Raw genomic sequence first — 16,514 nt, forward strand, 5'->3', positions numbered from 1 at the left:
ATCAAAGTGACCCACATAAGAAATTCTCTCTGATTTATTATTGGTCAGAATTCAAGAGACATTTTCACATTGTTTTAGCTTATTCTGAAGATACAGACCTTGGAGTTTTGGACTATTAATAGCTAATTAGGGACCAAGGACTTTACTAAATAAACATAGAGCTGTCAATTTTCAAGTCTTGAGCATTGGTAGGTCCAGTTTTAACCATAGTCACTGATCTCAAATGACTGATGCTTACATTCTAGGATAACAACTAGCAGCAAGTTCACTCTGCCTTAAAGCACTAAAACTAATGTGCCTTGTAAATTCTTGCTATCTAAGCATAACTTATATTTCTGTTAATGATTGGGCTTGAAAGAATAGGATATGTTTTGCTTCCATACCAAAATATGAAATGTTCAGGTATTAAAAATAGATTTAAAAGATTGATAACTCATATGAGTCAGCAATACCATTCCTGGGCATTTCTCCAACAGAGCACAGACAAAGATATGGTAAAGCTACCAGCACAACCATGTTTATTGCAGCACTGTTTACCATAGCCACGACATGGAATCAGCCCAGATACCCCTCAGTGGATGAATGGATCAAGAAAATGTGGTATAGATTCACAGTGGATTTTTTTCTCATCTATTAGAAAGAATCTATTAGTAAAAGAAATGAAGAAAGACTTGGAAAAAGTTATATTAACTGAAGTAAGCCAGACTCAGAGATACAAAGTTTACATTTTTCCTCATTTTTGTGTATGGATAGAATACCTATAAATCTGTAGTGAACACTTTGGGTGGTATGGAAGTGGTTACAAATGAATGAAATATAATAGATTCTATGGAGAGCTCAAATATTAGAATTACTCTTAAAGTTGAGAGTTTTGAGTTGACAAGCTAGTCTATGCTTAATAAATCTAAAAGTTTTTTGTACTGCAAATATTTATATTTTGCAATGCTGTTTTCATTGTTAGTCAACATCAGAGCCTTACTCATTAGTGCTACTCAGGGACTAAGGCTGTTACTGTGGACAGCTATCTTCCTGGATGGCTTCCGAGAGCAAAGGACTCCATATGAGCTTGTATTAGTATGGAAGTGACATGTATCACTTTGACTCATAATCCTAAACCAGAATAAGTCATATTTCCTACCTTACCAAAAGGGCATCAGAAAATGAAGGTTATCACAAACTTGAAATGGAAGTAAGTACAATCAGAAGTATTTTACCAAATACTATTTTACCAAATATAATTGTTCTAATTGACTACATGTGACAACAGAATTAAAAATCTGCCTTATTTTTTGAGGACTAATTATATATCAAATCCTATTTAAAATGATTTGTACTCAATTTCTGAGTAAATAAATAAGAAAATATCAATAATTTACCAACAGAACACATTTTGCATAGGGTTAAGTGAGATTTCTCTGATTCTAGAGGCCATGTTTTACTTTTTAAAAAGTTCACAGTTGTCAATATTGAGATTAATATGAAGTATATAAAGATGAATATCAAGTATACAAAACAAGTATATCCATATGAATATCTATACATATCCTGTGTTAAATAGGATGCTACTTCAGTCTTCTATTCATTAAAAGAGCTGATAAGAAAATATCAACCCATTAGCAGAAGATGTGTATCTAGGGTGCCATATATTATAAGAACCTTGATTCTGGTTCTAATTAGTTAACATGCAGTTGTAACACATATTTAGATAAATGGTGAATATAGTTAGATTAGCCATCAACTCTAGATACTTGTGCCATTTGTAGAATGAATTTTAGGCCTGTTTAAAAAATAAACTTCAGAATAATTTTGTTTTATTAACAAAAAATTATAAAACTAATATGGAGACGTTTCATATACACTATACATAATTTCCTATATTGTTTAATGTTTTTACATTAGCCTGGCACATTTATCACAATGAAGAAATGGAAACTGATATACTATAATTAAGACAAGCACTTAATTTATTCAGATTTCCTTACAGTTTACCTCAGATCTTTTTTATTGTTCCAAGAATTCATTTGTGTGTTTATGTTACACATAATAATCCCTGTTGATAACAGTGTTTCATAGTATAGGGTGTCAATTTCTGTTTCTGTTATAGGAAGAACTCTTAGTTGAGAGAACACCATAATTATTAGTGACTCTTGCTGATTAACTTTTTACTTTAGACTGGTAATGATTTTAATCATAATCTTCAATGCTTCTGATTTCATTTAAATTTTTTAAATTATTATCTTTAAGTAGTTGTATAAAGAAGCTGCCATTTAATGAAACACTTTATGAATGTAATATATCTTGAACAACATTTTTATCCATCCCTCCCTTCCCACCCCTCACTTTTCTTAATTTTGTAGGAAGAGTACATTGAGTTTTTGTCTGCATTCCCCTCATTTTCCCCTTTTCATTCATCTTCCCCTTTGTCATTGACCCCATCCCACCCCTTTTGAGTACTGGCTTCCTGGTGTTTATTATGCTGAACTTTGATTTTGGCTTTCTAAAGGATTATACTTTTTGAGTTTCCTTGACTCTACTGTATTTCAGTTAATACATTTGTATACACTTGATACAACCCAAAGTATTTACTTATGAGTTTGTAAGCCAAGTCTAACTTCCACATGTAAGGCAAAACCTGGATCCTTTGTCTTTCTGGGCCTGACTTACTTTACCTAAGTTTTTATTTTCTTCGTCTTTCCATTTCTTTGAGAGATGTTGAACTTTCTGAATATTTGGGACTAATGCATGTCGGGCCACTGAGAAATATCGATGAGTAATAGCATTTTATTCAGGTTCAACTGGGGATTTGGGGAAGATTTTTCTTTCTTGGCATGGGGAGCTAGATGTGGGATAGACTTTTTGTGACCTTAAGCAATGGGAGATAAAGATTATGCTGTGCAGTTGTTGTGGTGTGCAAGATTGCAAACCTCAAAGCAAAAGCAAGACAAGCACATTTTTGATGTCACACCACTTGGATTTTGAGAATGTATTGAAATGTATTAAGCATAGCACTTCTCACTGGTGGTAAAATCATGGCAATGGACAGTCTGCACTCAGGAACATCTTGAAATTTGGCAGGTGGTGTGTGAATGAAATTTGAATATTGAAATTCAAAGATGGAGAGGAAACCTCCAACTTGTGTCTTGACTACAATCAGCGTCTCTTTAATATCTGCTGTGAACTTTGACCCTTTGGACATTTTTGGAACTTTCTTATTTTACATTTCTCTCACTCTACTTAACTCTGTCCAGTTTTTTTGTCCTCTGCTTGTTCAGCCTTTCTTCATATGCCTAGAGCACTCCTATCTCAGAGCCTTTGTGGTCAGCTGTGGATTCTCTGTCCAAATTATCTCTGCCAACTCATCAGACTTTCTGGCCATATTTGACCTTTATTCTTCTTAATAGCAACTACCAATTATCAATTTATTTCCCTTTCTTATTTTCAGGAGAGAAATTACAAAAAATTTGGAACTTTATACATAATTACTTATTCTTAAAAGTATTGTAGGTAGCATAAACTCAGACAATACTTGTCAAATGGATGAATTATTTCTAGACAGTTGAAATGGCCATTTTCGTAGATAGTACTTCTGTAACAGAAAATACAATTGTTAATTAAAATTGAATATGAATCTGACATTCTTTTTTTATAAAGATATTCTTTACATTATAAAGGAAACTTAAAGACAACTGCCTTTTTATCCTTCTTCAGTGACTATTTGTGGTCTGGGTTTTGGGGACCCTTAAATATTTGGCAAAATCACAGAGCCATTCATTGCAACTTTGGAGTGGGCAGGTCATAAAGCTGTCATTCTTTCTTAGTTATTTATATGTGTGTGTGTGTGTGTGTGTGTGTGTGTGTGTGTGTGTGTGTGTATCACTTGGGGCCAGTGGTTTGATGTATAAAGCTTAAGGGTCTAAGCTGCTAGAACAATGTTTTGATTTTCTACATAATTTCTGTTCAGATATCTTACCCAGTTGTACCACTTACTACTCACATGCTAGTGACATATCACTAAATGTAACTGTAACTTTGGTATATATTTGTGAAAAATAGTAGTAATGATAAAAACAATAACAACAATACAATCCTGAAAATCTTAGAGTTAGAATTAGTGGTTAATCATAAATTATTGCTTGCTTTTAAAAATTATTTTAGTTTTGAATGAGCATATGTTTGTAATATGAGAGTGTTTCATGTGATATTTCCAATCATGCACATAGTGGATTTTGTACAAATTCATCCATCAACTATACCCTCAGTCCCCTTCTCCAACTATCCCTCTTTTCCAATTAGCATTTGATGGACTTAATTTTACTGTATTCATAAACATATATATACAACAGCTTTCTATATGCTGTATTCACATACGCATCACATCCATTTATCAGTTGTTGGATTGAGGACTGATTTGTCTTGTGAACAGAACTACTATATATACATATATATGTGGATATGCAGATATCTTTCTTGTATTTTCCTTAGGATAAACTTATGGAGTCTCAGAGTTGTATGGAGAATGATAAATAGGTGGATGCAGATAGATCTCATGTGTATTATTTGCTTCTTCCTGGCTGGCAACAATATTCTTCTTGTGAAACTGCTTGGGTTTTATTCCTAAGACATATGGAAATATTGAAGGCTTTAACTTATTCAATATAGGAATATTGTACTTACCAAAATATATAATGTATATATTCTTTCTTAAAATAAAAATAGATGAGATTGAAACATTGTCTTGAGATGTTGCTTTTGAAACTATAATGAATTATAAAAATGCTCTGAAACAAGGACACTACACTCTAGGTATGCATTCTGATGGTTTTTGTTTTGTTTTGCAGTGCTAAAGATCAAGCCCAGGACTTTGTACATGATAAGCAAGTTCCTTATATTTTCCTTCCTTCATTCCTGCATTCCTTCGTTCGTTCTTTCCTTCCTTCCTCTACAGACTCAGCCAATTTATTTATTTATTTATTATATATTTTATTATAAAAATACTGTACAGAGGGGTTACAGTTACATGAGTACATTCCCTATTGAGCATTGTTGCCTTCTCCTTGGATTTTCCCCTACCATCCCTTCCTTCCCCATCCCCCCAACCACTCTCCCCCATCCCCTCATGCCTCCCAAAGTTGTAAAGTTTATTTTCAACATTGTGTCTTGTACATCTCATTATTACAATGGGTCAGCCAATTTAAACAAAAAAATAATGTCTTATAATATGCTAGCTACAAAATAATAAACCCCTAAGTTTTAAATGTTGTTTGTATTAGTTTTTAAATTAGTTTTGGTATCTATCTTAAAAATGTTAGTGGTTGAGTTACATAAAAGGAATAAATAAAATGTCCATATATAGATATGGGATTACCTGGAGTTGGAGGTAGGATACAGTAGCAAAGACAGGTAGCCTAAAGAATAAATAGAAATAAGTGACTATTATTGATGATCTGATTATAATTATTATGTGATTATATTGCTATATATGATTATATTATATGATTTTTTCCTTTTAGTCCTGGAAAATATGAATCCAAGTCCACAACCTTGCTAGAAAAGTGTCTACCACACTAATCCTTTACTTTTTATTTTGTTTCTGAGATAAACTCTTCTATTTTTGGCTGGACTTGCTTCAGCATCATGTTTCTAAGTAACTGGGATTACAGATATGTACCATTATAACTGGTTTGGAATTTCAATTTTGGGTGATGAAAATGTTGTAAATTTGATTTTGGTAAAATTACTCAAACTGTGGATAAACCAAAAGCCTCTGGAAGAAGGTATCTGCCATCCTCTGTCAAACTTTTCTAAAATATAAAACTAAACAGATAAAACACTGTATTGTTACTGAGAAATGACTTCACTATCAATATTCCAGAAATTTAAAAAGTTTTATTTTTAGTAAATCTAGCTACTTTAATAGCTTTAATATCTTGTCAGATGTAAAATACCCACCCATTCACTTTACAAAGAAGAGGACTGAAGTAAAAGCAGTGTCACTGTTGTTATAAATGAAATGTGCAAGTAATTCTAAAACGGTTTTGTATTTATTCAGCATAAATTTTGTTGATTTAAATATAATTATTATTTTGCACACACACAATTCAACTTTTATTTTCCCGGTAACACCCTAAGGCAAGTGTTCCAGTCTCATTTCTGAATACAGTCCTACAAAGGTTATTTGCATAGCAGTTCTTGATTAAATCTGTTTATAAGAAACTAGGGACCCTCAGATTTCAAAGGCTGAAAGATACATTGAATTGGAGCCAAAGAATGTGCTGGTAAAATATTTGAGGTGAATTCTATCCAACATTAACATGGATATAGATATGACTCTACATTAACTTTCCTAAAAATTTGTATCAATTTAGTTATTTTTATCTAAAATCAAGGTCCCAAATAACCCTTTAGTTCTTACTCTTGAATCATTTTGGTCTTCTGGGAAATTCAAGCCAAGGCTGGTTGCATGGTCTCTTAGATGTGTGCACATAGCTTTAAGTAAGCAATCTACTTGGAGTCAAGTATAAATGTCAGACACAGGTTTTGTTTGCTACCCTGCAATGTTGTAACAAACACTAGCTTTTGACCAATCAATTTTCTTGTATTCTCATCCGTTTTCAGTATTGACTATCTTTTTTGTTTGGTTTACTAAGAATGGAAACTGAATATCCTATTTCTCCAGGAGATCATCCTTTAGCAACATACCTCAGATTCAATTCCATCACCTTTCCCATAGGTTATTTTTCATATAGATCATCATGAATACACTGATGAAAGTTGCCAAGACTACCCGATCAGGGAAGCTTAATATATTAGCTTATCCTATTTATTGTCTTTATGACCAGACTGTTATTGAGGGACAACCCAAACAAGCCTGTAGTTTTACTTGATTAGTGGACTTAATAATCATGAATTATGTAGGTAATACATTTAGACAATAAATTGTTGTTCACTAGATTTTCTGTAAATTATGATAATAGTTGACTAGGTTACCAGTCTGGGACCTGAAGCCATTTTTGCTGAAAACATAGACCCATTTCTGGGCTTTCAGATGTCTACTGGATAAGTAGAACAGGGTATAAACAATTGGCATCTTTTTTTTTCATACTGTCTTTATACTGGACCAGGTTCTATTTAACTTTGCATATAGGTATGTTTGTTAAAAGTGCATTGTGTTTACTCTATCCTGCTGTTCTTTCAGCAGCTGCAGCAGCACCTAAAACCTTCCATCCTATCATAAAATCCAGACAGAACCAAAAGGCCAGAAAGCTGTGAATATGGTGTTGATGTGGAGTGAAAGAGAAATTAAGCAGTTTCTGGAATAATCTGATGGTCTGTTAGCCAGCCAACAACGAGGTCAGGATGTTTGCACGCATGTAGTACAACATCTTTTAAAATTTCGTTTGTTTCCAATGGAAGGCTATCATGCTTTAATGTACCCTAGCAAGTCAATAAATGCTTGACTCTCCCTGTTTTGAGGGGGCCAATGGTCACTCTTCATCAGTGATTTCTTCCTTCTGTTGGAACTGAAATCCCATTAAAACCTCCCCTTTATAATAATAATTGCTCCTGGCTCATTTGGGAGACTGAGATCTCATGTTTATAAATCCTTCCTCTGTAACACTGTCCATGCCATATCACATCTGTATAATTTCTATAATTTTCTGTTCTTTTTTATTTATTTTTATTATGAAAATACTATACAGAGGGGTTACAATTACATGGGCAAGGTAATGATTACATTTCTTATCAAGCATTGTAGTCTCCTCCTTTGTTTCCTCTTTAATTTTCTGTTATTATCTGAACTTTTCTCATGTCTCTGCTACTGATATTCTTAGGGAGGGGCTACCTTTTTCCTGTGTTAAAGCACCTGATTTTCAGTAGTAAAGGAAATTTTTTGAGGCCTCCACCCTCCTATTTTTTCTTTTTTTTATTGTCAAGGTGATGCACAGAGGGGTTAATTATGTAAGTAAGGTAATAAGTACATTTTTTGTCAAACTTGTTATCCCTTCCCTCATTTCTCTCCTACTTCCCCTCCCCCACCCTCTTATGTCTTGTGTATATCGCTGTTGCATTGGTTCTTTGTCTCACCATTCTGTTGTTCTCCTTCTCTTCCTTCATTCAAATAAACATATACAACACCAGGGTACCAAAATCAAATACAGTGACAACAGGGGATATATCATAGGGGGAAGAAAATACAAAAGAAACAAAAAATCACATAGAACATTAAAAATATCAACCACAAAGAAAAACCTCTGTGTCCATGTCTTGGAGTTCATTTTGCTTAGCATCATTTTATATGGTCATATGTACATAGCTATTGAGCTATTCTGCTTGTCTGCTAAGATTATCCTAGACGTATACTAACTATTGCAAATAAGGGAAACCATGGGACCTATATTTCTTTGGAAGTGGTGCTGGGGCTTAAGTGGTAGAGCACTAGCTTTGAGCACAAAGAGGCTCAAGGACAGTACCCAGGCCCAGAGTTCAAGCCCTACAACTGACAAATAACAAAAACTAAAAACAAAAATACAGTTCTACTCATGGAATTCACCCCCTATTTTTTTTAAGGTGAAGCAGATTTACCAATCCTATATTCAAATACAAGATTGTCACAGTTTTTCTGTCATGTATTTAATCAATGCATAGTTAGAAACATTGACAACTGGCTATTCTTTTAGTGTGTTTTAACTCTGCTAAAAAAGATAATTGGTCTATGAGGATTTGTATGGTGGTGACAACACGGTACATTATACTTTTATTTAAAAATATATCCTGTTTAATAGAATGTGTCTAGACTTTTTGGCTATCAAAGTTCTTTTTATTTCTGAAACCTAATGTTATACTGAGCTATGGCCTGTGAAGTCTCCTAACATTCTGAAGCCTATAAAAGATGGTTAAAGAGACTTTTGAAATGACTTTTTTCTGCTTTTAAAGGATGTAGACAGTAGTAAGGGTTTATGCTGATTGCAGGCAATAATTAACACAGCTCTTGTGTTTTCAACCTGTTATTCAACTAAATAATCCATTCTTGTTCTTTCTTATTTATCTTAATTTTGTGATGTGCTTCAGTGAGTCTAAGGTCATACTGAGAGCATTTTTTGACACATTCACATATGTAGATAGATTTTAGATAAAGTATTTTTGACTAGAAGGCTTTTGTCTGGTTTATCAAGTAAATAATATTAATATGTATTACTTTGATTCATTAATATATCAGTCACTACATTGTATACTTTATATTTGTTACTTTGTTTTATTTCTATGTATGTCCTGTATTATCATCTTTAAAATGGAAATGCAGAGTAAAGTCAAAATAGTGTCACTGAAGTTTTAGAGTTGGTGCATAGCAAATCTTAGATTCAAATTTATACCTACTTTACATAGTAAGTGAAACGGCAATCATGAACATTCGTGGTAACTATTTTATATACTAAAAAAATGGAAAGGTAATAGGTCAAGAATTTGATTTCTAGGTATACTGTGGCAACTGAACAAAAAATTTAAGTCATGGATACAACAGAAATATAAGTGAAAAAGTATTAAACCACCAATAAGCATGGAAAGAGAAGATACATCATAGAAAACTATTTTAAAGATGCATTGAATCAAGTATTGATTCAGTTTCCCAGAAATTGTATGATAACATGATATCTTCTATTTAAATACATTTTAGAGTAATTTTCTAAAATTCTATAGAGACTTAAGTGGGTGAAATTGTGTAACCTGACTCATAAATGAGCAATTCCTGAGGAAAAATATCCTGTGGCAATCAAATAATAATTGTATTCAATGTGGTAAGTGTGTATTTTAGAATGACAGTACACATTTAGCAGTCATTTAGAAATCTGATGTCATTCATCAAACCGGGAAAAAATTCCCAAGTTCTCTATCCTTAACCACAGAGGAGACAATTTACCATAAGTAAGGGATAGGGGATAAGACATCTTACCAGCCACACAATCCAGTAAATAGCATGTGGTGGTCATTACACATAATGAATAAAGTTCCAACACTCATTCAACCCCAGAATTTCCCACAGGATAGAGACTGAGTAATTTGGAGAAAAAATATACAAAAGTTGTCTTGGGCTTCCATTAAAATGTAAAATTCTAAGTGAGCTATGGATGTATAGGACATATCTCCTCACAATCCCTAGCAGCTTTGTTAGTAACTGATAGAAGGAATATTCATTAATATTTTCCTTCAGGAACAGAGAGGTAGTTATTAGGTAATTAGGTAACATTTGAAATTGCTGGTATTCCACCAGTTTTGACCAAAACAGACTCGTTTTCATAATATTCAACCAATGCAAACACTGAATCAATTGTTCTGTCATGTTGGCATGTTATAAACAATTAAAACGAATATTGTTATTTAGAGACTAAATAGCCCCTATGTTCTGATGTATTTTCAGTTAATGTATATTAGTGATAGGTTTTGAGAGAAAGATTTAAACTGAAAACCAGATTATTTTTAATATATAAAATTTGCCTTCAAATTACAGAAAGTGGCATTAACTTAAAGAGATTGGATTTTAGAAGTAAACATTTTCTTTTTGGTTAAAAGAATATAATCAAAGCATTATTTACCATAGCTAAGATATGTATCCAACCCAGATGCCCCTCAGTAGATGAATGGATCAAGAAAATGTGGTATATATACACAATGGAATTCTATGCCTCCACCAGAAAGAATGACATTGCCCCATTTGTTAGGAAATGGAAGACTTGGAAAAAATTATATTGTGAGGTGAGCCAGGCCCACAGAAACATAGGTTCCACGGTTTCCCTTATTTGCAATATCTAGTATATGTCTGAGATAAGCAGAAACAGTCAGATAAGTTGATGTTAGGTGAAATGAACCCCAAGAGAAGTATTCAAATGTTTTTTTTTCTTTCTTGCGATTGTTTCTAACATATTTATAAGATGATTTCTTTGTTGCTTTGTAGGTCCCTCCCCCACGGTATAACCCCTGCTCTCACTGTATTTGATGTTGATATAATTTGTGGAGGGGAAGGGCATAACAAATCATTTAAATAGGGATACAGGTGGACCCATTGCAACAATGAGATGTACAAGTTGATATGTCGAAAAACTAACTTTATAACTTTGAGGGGGGGAGTGGGGGTGGGAGGGGGGGAGGGAGTAGGGGGAGGGTGGGTGGAAGATGGGAAGGGATGGGAAGGGGAAACAAAGGAGGAGGCAACAATGCTTGTTAAGAACTGTACTCATTATCTTGCCCATGTAATTGTAACCCCTCTGTACGGTATTTTCACAATTAAAAAAATGTCAAATTAGGAAATGAGGCTTCATATATTTTGAAAAACAGTATTTTCCTTTTATGAAAATAATTTAACACTCATATTTTGCTCATATTTAAAATTACTTATCTAGGAAACATATAAAATTTTAAATATATATAGTAATAGAAAATAGTAAACCAAAATATAATTAAAATGGTAAATCAAAGATTATTTTCTGTTTAGGGTGCCAGTGAGGTTTACTGCTTTATGGCCAATACTTACTTTACTATAGCCAAAAGTATTAATATCTTAGAAGAGCTTATACAACTCAGGGTTAATTTTGCAGGATTATGCACTTCAACCAAAATAGTAAAAATAGTATATGATGAATAAAGAAATGACATGAATTATGTAAATACAAAAATAATTATACACAAATGCACAAAATAAAAATAATGCCTAAAAACTACTTCCCACAGATCTTGCTTTGCAGAATATGGATGTGTTAGAGTTACATTGTTAGATAGTTTGGCATCTTTCATGATTCCGACTACTCTTGTTCACTCACTTTTGAATACAATCTGTGTTCTGTTATATTGTCTCTTCTCATTTTCAGAGTCATAGGGAGAAAAACATCCATCATACCATCTTACATTGAGTAAGATGTTGTGAATGGATCAGAGAGTAATGTACATTTTGGTTATACGTTAACTATTTTTTTAGAATTTCACAATAATTCCATAATTTTGTTGGCAAAATGCTTGTGTATATTTGTAGTGTAGTAAAGGTAGCTTGAAATATCTATATATTGTGGGTCAGTTAAATCAAAAATTATTTCTTCCCAATTTCTTGAGTGATTTATACTGATCATGGAAAAGAATTGTTATTCAAAAAGTGTTCCTAATTTCTATAGCTTCTTTTATTTTTGATATATAATGTTGTTCAATATAACTGAAATATCTCTTTTTAAATAGTGCTCTCCCTTACGCTCCACCAAATAGATAAACTTGCATGAGACAACTTACATATGATAAAAGGTTCAGAAAAAAAAAACAATAGCAAAGAAGGAAAAAAAGTCAAACCAAAAAATGAAAAGACAAAAAACAAAATAACAAAAAACTTCTTGTTTCCATTTCATTTTGATAAACAACATGATCATTACTTGATTTATATAAAATATCCCCTCTGTACGTTACAGTAACATTAAAATATACTAAAAATATTCTAGAAATAAACACCCTACCTCTAATGACCATTCATACTCTCAATGAGCAAACTTTCAAACTGTCTTATCACAAATGACAAGACTTCTTTTTTTTCTTGGTTGTGGGTCCTGAACTCTGGGCCTGGGCGCTGCTCTGAGCTCTTCAGCTCAGAGCTAATGCCCTACCACTTGAGCCACAGCGCCAGTTCCGACTTCATTTTCTGCTTATGTAGTGCTGAGGAATCAAAACCAGGGCCTCATAGAGGTAAGGCAAGCACTCTATCACTGAGCCACCTTCCTAGCCCGGATTTCTTACTTTTTGACATATGCCACATTTTATTTATCCACTGATGGACACTTAAGGCATTTCCATCGTGGCTCATCTGAATACTGTTGTAATGAATATGGAGTAACGTCTCTTCAATATCGCATTTCTGCTTGTATCGTGGTTCATTTTAATTTCTTTTTGCATTTTTCCCCAAAAGAAGAACTACTTGAAATTCTCACTATTAGTGTAATCAGGGCTTTCTTTGCCACACATGTTTGATAATATCTTATTTTTTTTTGTCTTGTGGATAATGGACATTATAATAGCTTTAAGTTGACAGTTCATTATTTATAATCACTTTTGTGAAAACTAATGTCTAGAAAAAATTAATGGACAGCACATAGCTTGTCAAGAAGTAGTAAGTGATAATTTTTGAGTTAGATCTCTAAATGTTCTAGGCTTTCTGTCATTCTAATGACTTCCAGGGACAAGAACATAAATATAGTTACATCACTATGTACAAAATCAGAACACAGCCAGTGTTTTGATCCACCTACTTTGAAATCTAACTTTCCTTGGAATACTAAAGAGTTATTTGTGCCTTCTTTGGGTTTGTGGATGGCAGAGGAGAACCACCCAGTCATTTAAAATGACATTGTAGGCATAGAGAAAGTTATAATCATTTCACAAAATTGTTGGTCATGATATACATGGAGTATAGATTTTTTTTTTAGTTCCTGAAACATCTATGTTATTTGCCCAAGTACTCAGATTAGTACTCAGCTCTCTCTGGATACTTCCTGGATTTTGTTTCAAAACTCTCATTTAAAATCTTGCGTTAAAAATCTAGAAAACTTGGAACAGAGTTACAGGAAAGCCATTATATGGGTAAATTGTTGAAATTTGAATTTTTATAGGAAAATTTTTGTCCTTTCAGTGTAGAGGAGAAAATGTTAGGTGTGATTATATTAGCTCAATTCAAGTATGGAATTGTTTTCCATCCAAGGGAAGGTAATCATTTGCTTTCTAGCCACATTATAGAAAAAATATTGTAGTACTTAAGATGTAGGTTAGCCAAGAATTTCTTTACTATGGAACTGGTTAAGTATTGGAATTGGTAGTCAACCTAATTTATGGAATCTCCTATTGTAGTCTATTAAGTTAAGACTAAACCTTAGTTTCAGAGCAGAACAAAGTTTTGGAATATGAATAAACACCTTATTTAATATACTTACTTTACAAAGGCTTTTAGAGTTCCTGAATTGAACTGCTGAATAGTAAATCTAGATATACTAACAGAATCTTATTTATATAAGATCATAACCAAAAGCTACAAAATTTCTCAATTTTGTCAAGTATGAACATGTGTTTCAATGAAGAATTGTGTGTGTACAGAAGCCACCAAATAGTGGTATTTCCCCTATTTTTTTCTGTTAAAAAGAGGAAATTCATCTTTCCTACTGGCAAGATGTTTTTGAATACTCATTGCAGTTTATTCACAGAGAGAGTATATTATTTTCTGGACATTTTCTTACACTTAAGAAGTTCATTTATCAAAAATATACTTGTCAAACAAATGAATTTTTTTGGAATCTCTAGCATGCCAATTCTTATTGTTTCTTACTTCTCAGAGGTAGGATATTTGCCTTAGAAATTGTTTCTACGTGAAGAGTGGGCTGAACAGAATTTTGTCTGATGACTAATGTAAAAATAGCATGATGTCTGGAAACAATTTAAACTTCTACCACATATTTCTTAAGCAAGAGAATTTACTGGTGCTGGAACTACACACAACTTTCGGCAACAAAATGAAGTTTGATCCATAGAGAAAAAGGATAGGATGTCTTAGAAATAAAATACCATTTTCTTGTGAAACTAACACCAATTTTCTTGGGATTCTGTTTGGTGATTATAATTCTGACTAAAGAAAAAAGACAATAACAATGAAGTGATTCCTTCCAAATTTGTTTTTAAAATGTCTTAATCCAAAGAGTGTGGGGAAAAGCAAAACTAGACATGTATCTGAGTAATATTCAGATATGGAAAAAATAGTGATGTGGGATGTCAATGTCAGTTTGGGGTAGGGAGAAAAAATCCCTAATATGTAAAGACAAACTGCACACCAAATAGTCAATAAAAATGAAGGAATCATAGTTAGGAAAGTATTTTTAAAAGGATAGACAGATTGATTAAAAACTATGATAATAAAAATATATACAATAGGGGCTGGGAAGGTGGCTCAGTGGTAGAGCGCTTGCCTTGCATGCCTGAGACCCTGGGTTCAATTCCTCAGCACCACATAAGCAAGAAGAAAAAAGCTCGAAGTGGTGTTGTGGCTCAAGTGGTAGAGCGCTAGCCTTGAGCTGAAGAGCTGAGGGAGAGCGCCCAGGCCCAGAGTTCAGGCCCCATGATTGGACCCCCCCCCCCAAAAAAAATATACAATAGCAATATTGCTATGATGGGTTTGATTGGCCAACTTGATCTGAAAGAGTCCTTGTCATAGTTGGCCAAATGACTGTTAGTAATCTCTTATTTTTTATGTTAATGAAAATTATATTTTCTAAATACAAATTTAGCATAAAACATGCATTGTCTGTATTTCAACTAGCTTTGGTCTATTAAATGAAGTCAGCTTGCTCCTCTAAATCATGTTTATAGGAGTATATAAAACAATTAAGACTTAAGTATCAAATCCATTTTGCTCAGTAATTTAGATTCTTGTCCCCAGTTCTTTGGTATTCTTATTTTATTGTTCTTTAAAAGTGATCAATAAATGACAGAAATTAATTACCTTCCTTTCGTTCTTTTATGTGTTGATCCTGTTTTCTTCCTTACCTATGTCCATATCTCTTCATTTGCAATGTGTTGTTGGAAAAATGAGTATTTTTGTGTGCATGTTTTTTGCTAAACATGTGACACATTGATTGGCTCCATAATATTCTGTTGTACGAATATATTACATGAAATTATGTCCATCCAGCAGATGAGCATTTTATTTTTCACCTTTTGATCTTTTTTTCTAGTATCAGGGGTTTGATCTCAGTATGTGCATGTGGTTAGCTCCCTTGTTTACTGGCTGGTGCACTGTCAAATGATCCCTGCCTTCAGCCTTACATTTCAGTGATTATTTTGGAAATAGAGCCATGAGTAGTTTTCTGCCTGTACTAATTTCAAATTGTGATTTTGAAATTCAGACTCCTAGTGGCTAGGATTACAGGTAGACACCATTTGTGCCTGTCTTACATTTGGACTATGCTTACAAGTGGTAGTATGAACACTAATGCACCATTTTCTTATATAAACATGTGTTTTCAATTCATATAAGACTCGAATTGTTGGGTCAGATGTTATTCTGTGTTTAACCATTTTTAGGATCCAAAAAATGTGAGACTGTAAGTGGCTCATCATTTTCTCTGCCACTAACATGAGTTTCTCCACCTTCCCACAAACAGGTATCTATCCTCTGATCCCTGCCATGGTGTTGCATGTAAAGTAGTATTATTATATCCTGATTGATTTCTTCATAGCTAAAGACAGGGAACATTTTCTTCATCTGTGTATTAGCTATTTGCATATTTTCTTTAGGAAGATATCAAATTGGATGATTATGAGTTGAATTGTGTCCTTTAAAATTATTTGCTTAAATTTTAACCCTTGAAACATTTCAGTGTGACCCCTTTACAAAATAGATGGTTCTTTTTAACATATAGTTAAGATGAGTTCACATTGGATTAGAATGGCCTCTAATCCAGTGCCGCAGTGATTAATACAATGAATGATTAATTTTCTATGTCTATGTT

The sequence above is a fragment of the Dipodomys spectabilis genome, unplaced genomic scaffold (genome assembly GCF_019054845.1).
Source record: "Dipodomys spectabilis isolate Male_0828 unplaced genomic scaffold, ASM1905484v1 ptg000115l, whole genome shotgun sequence".
NCBI classification, from domain to species: Eukaryota; Metazoa; Chordata; class Mammalia; order Rodentia; family Heteromyidae; genus Dipodomys; species Dipodomys spectabilis.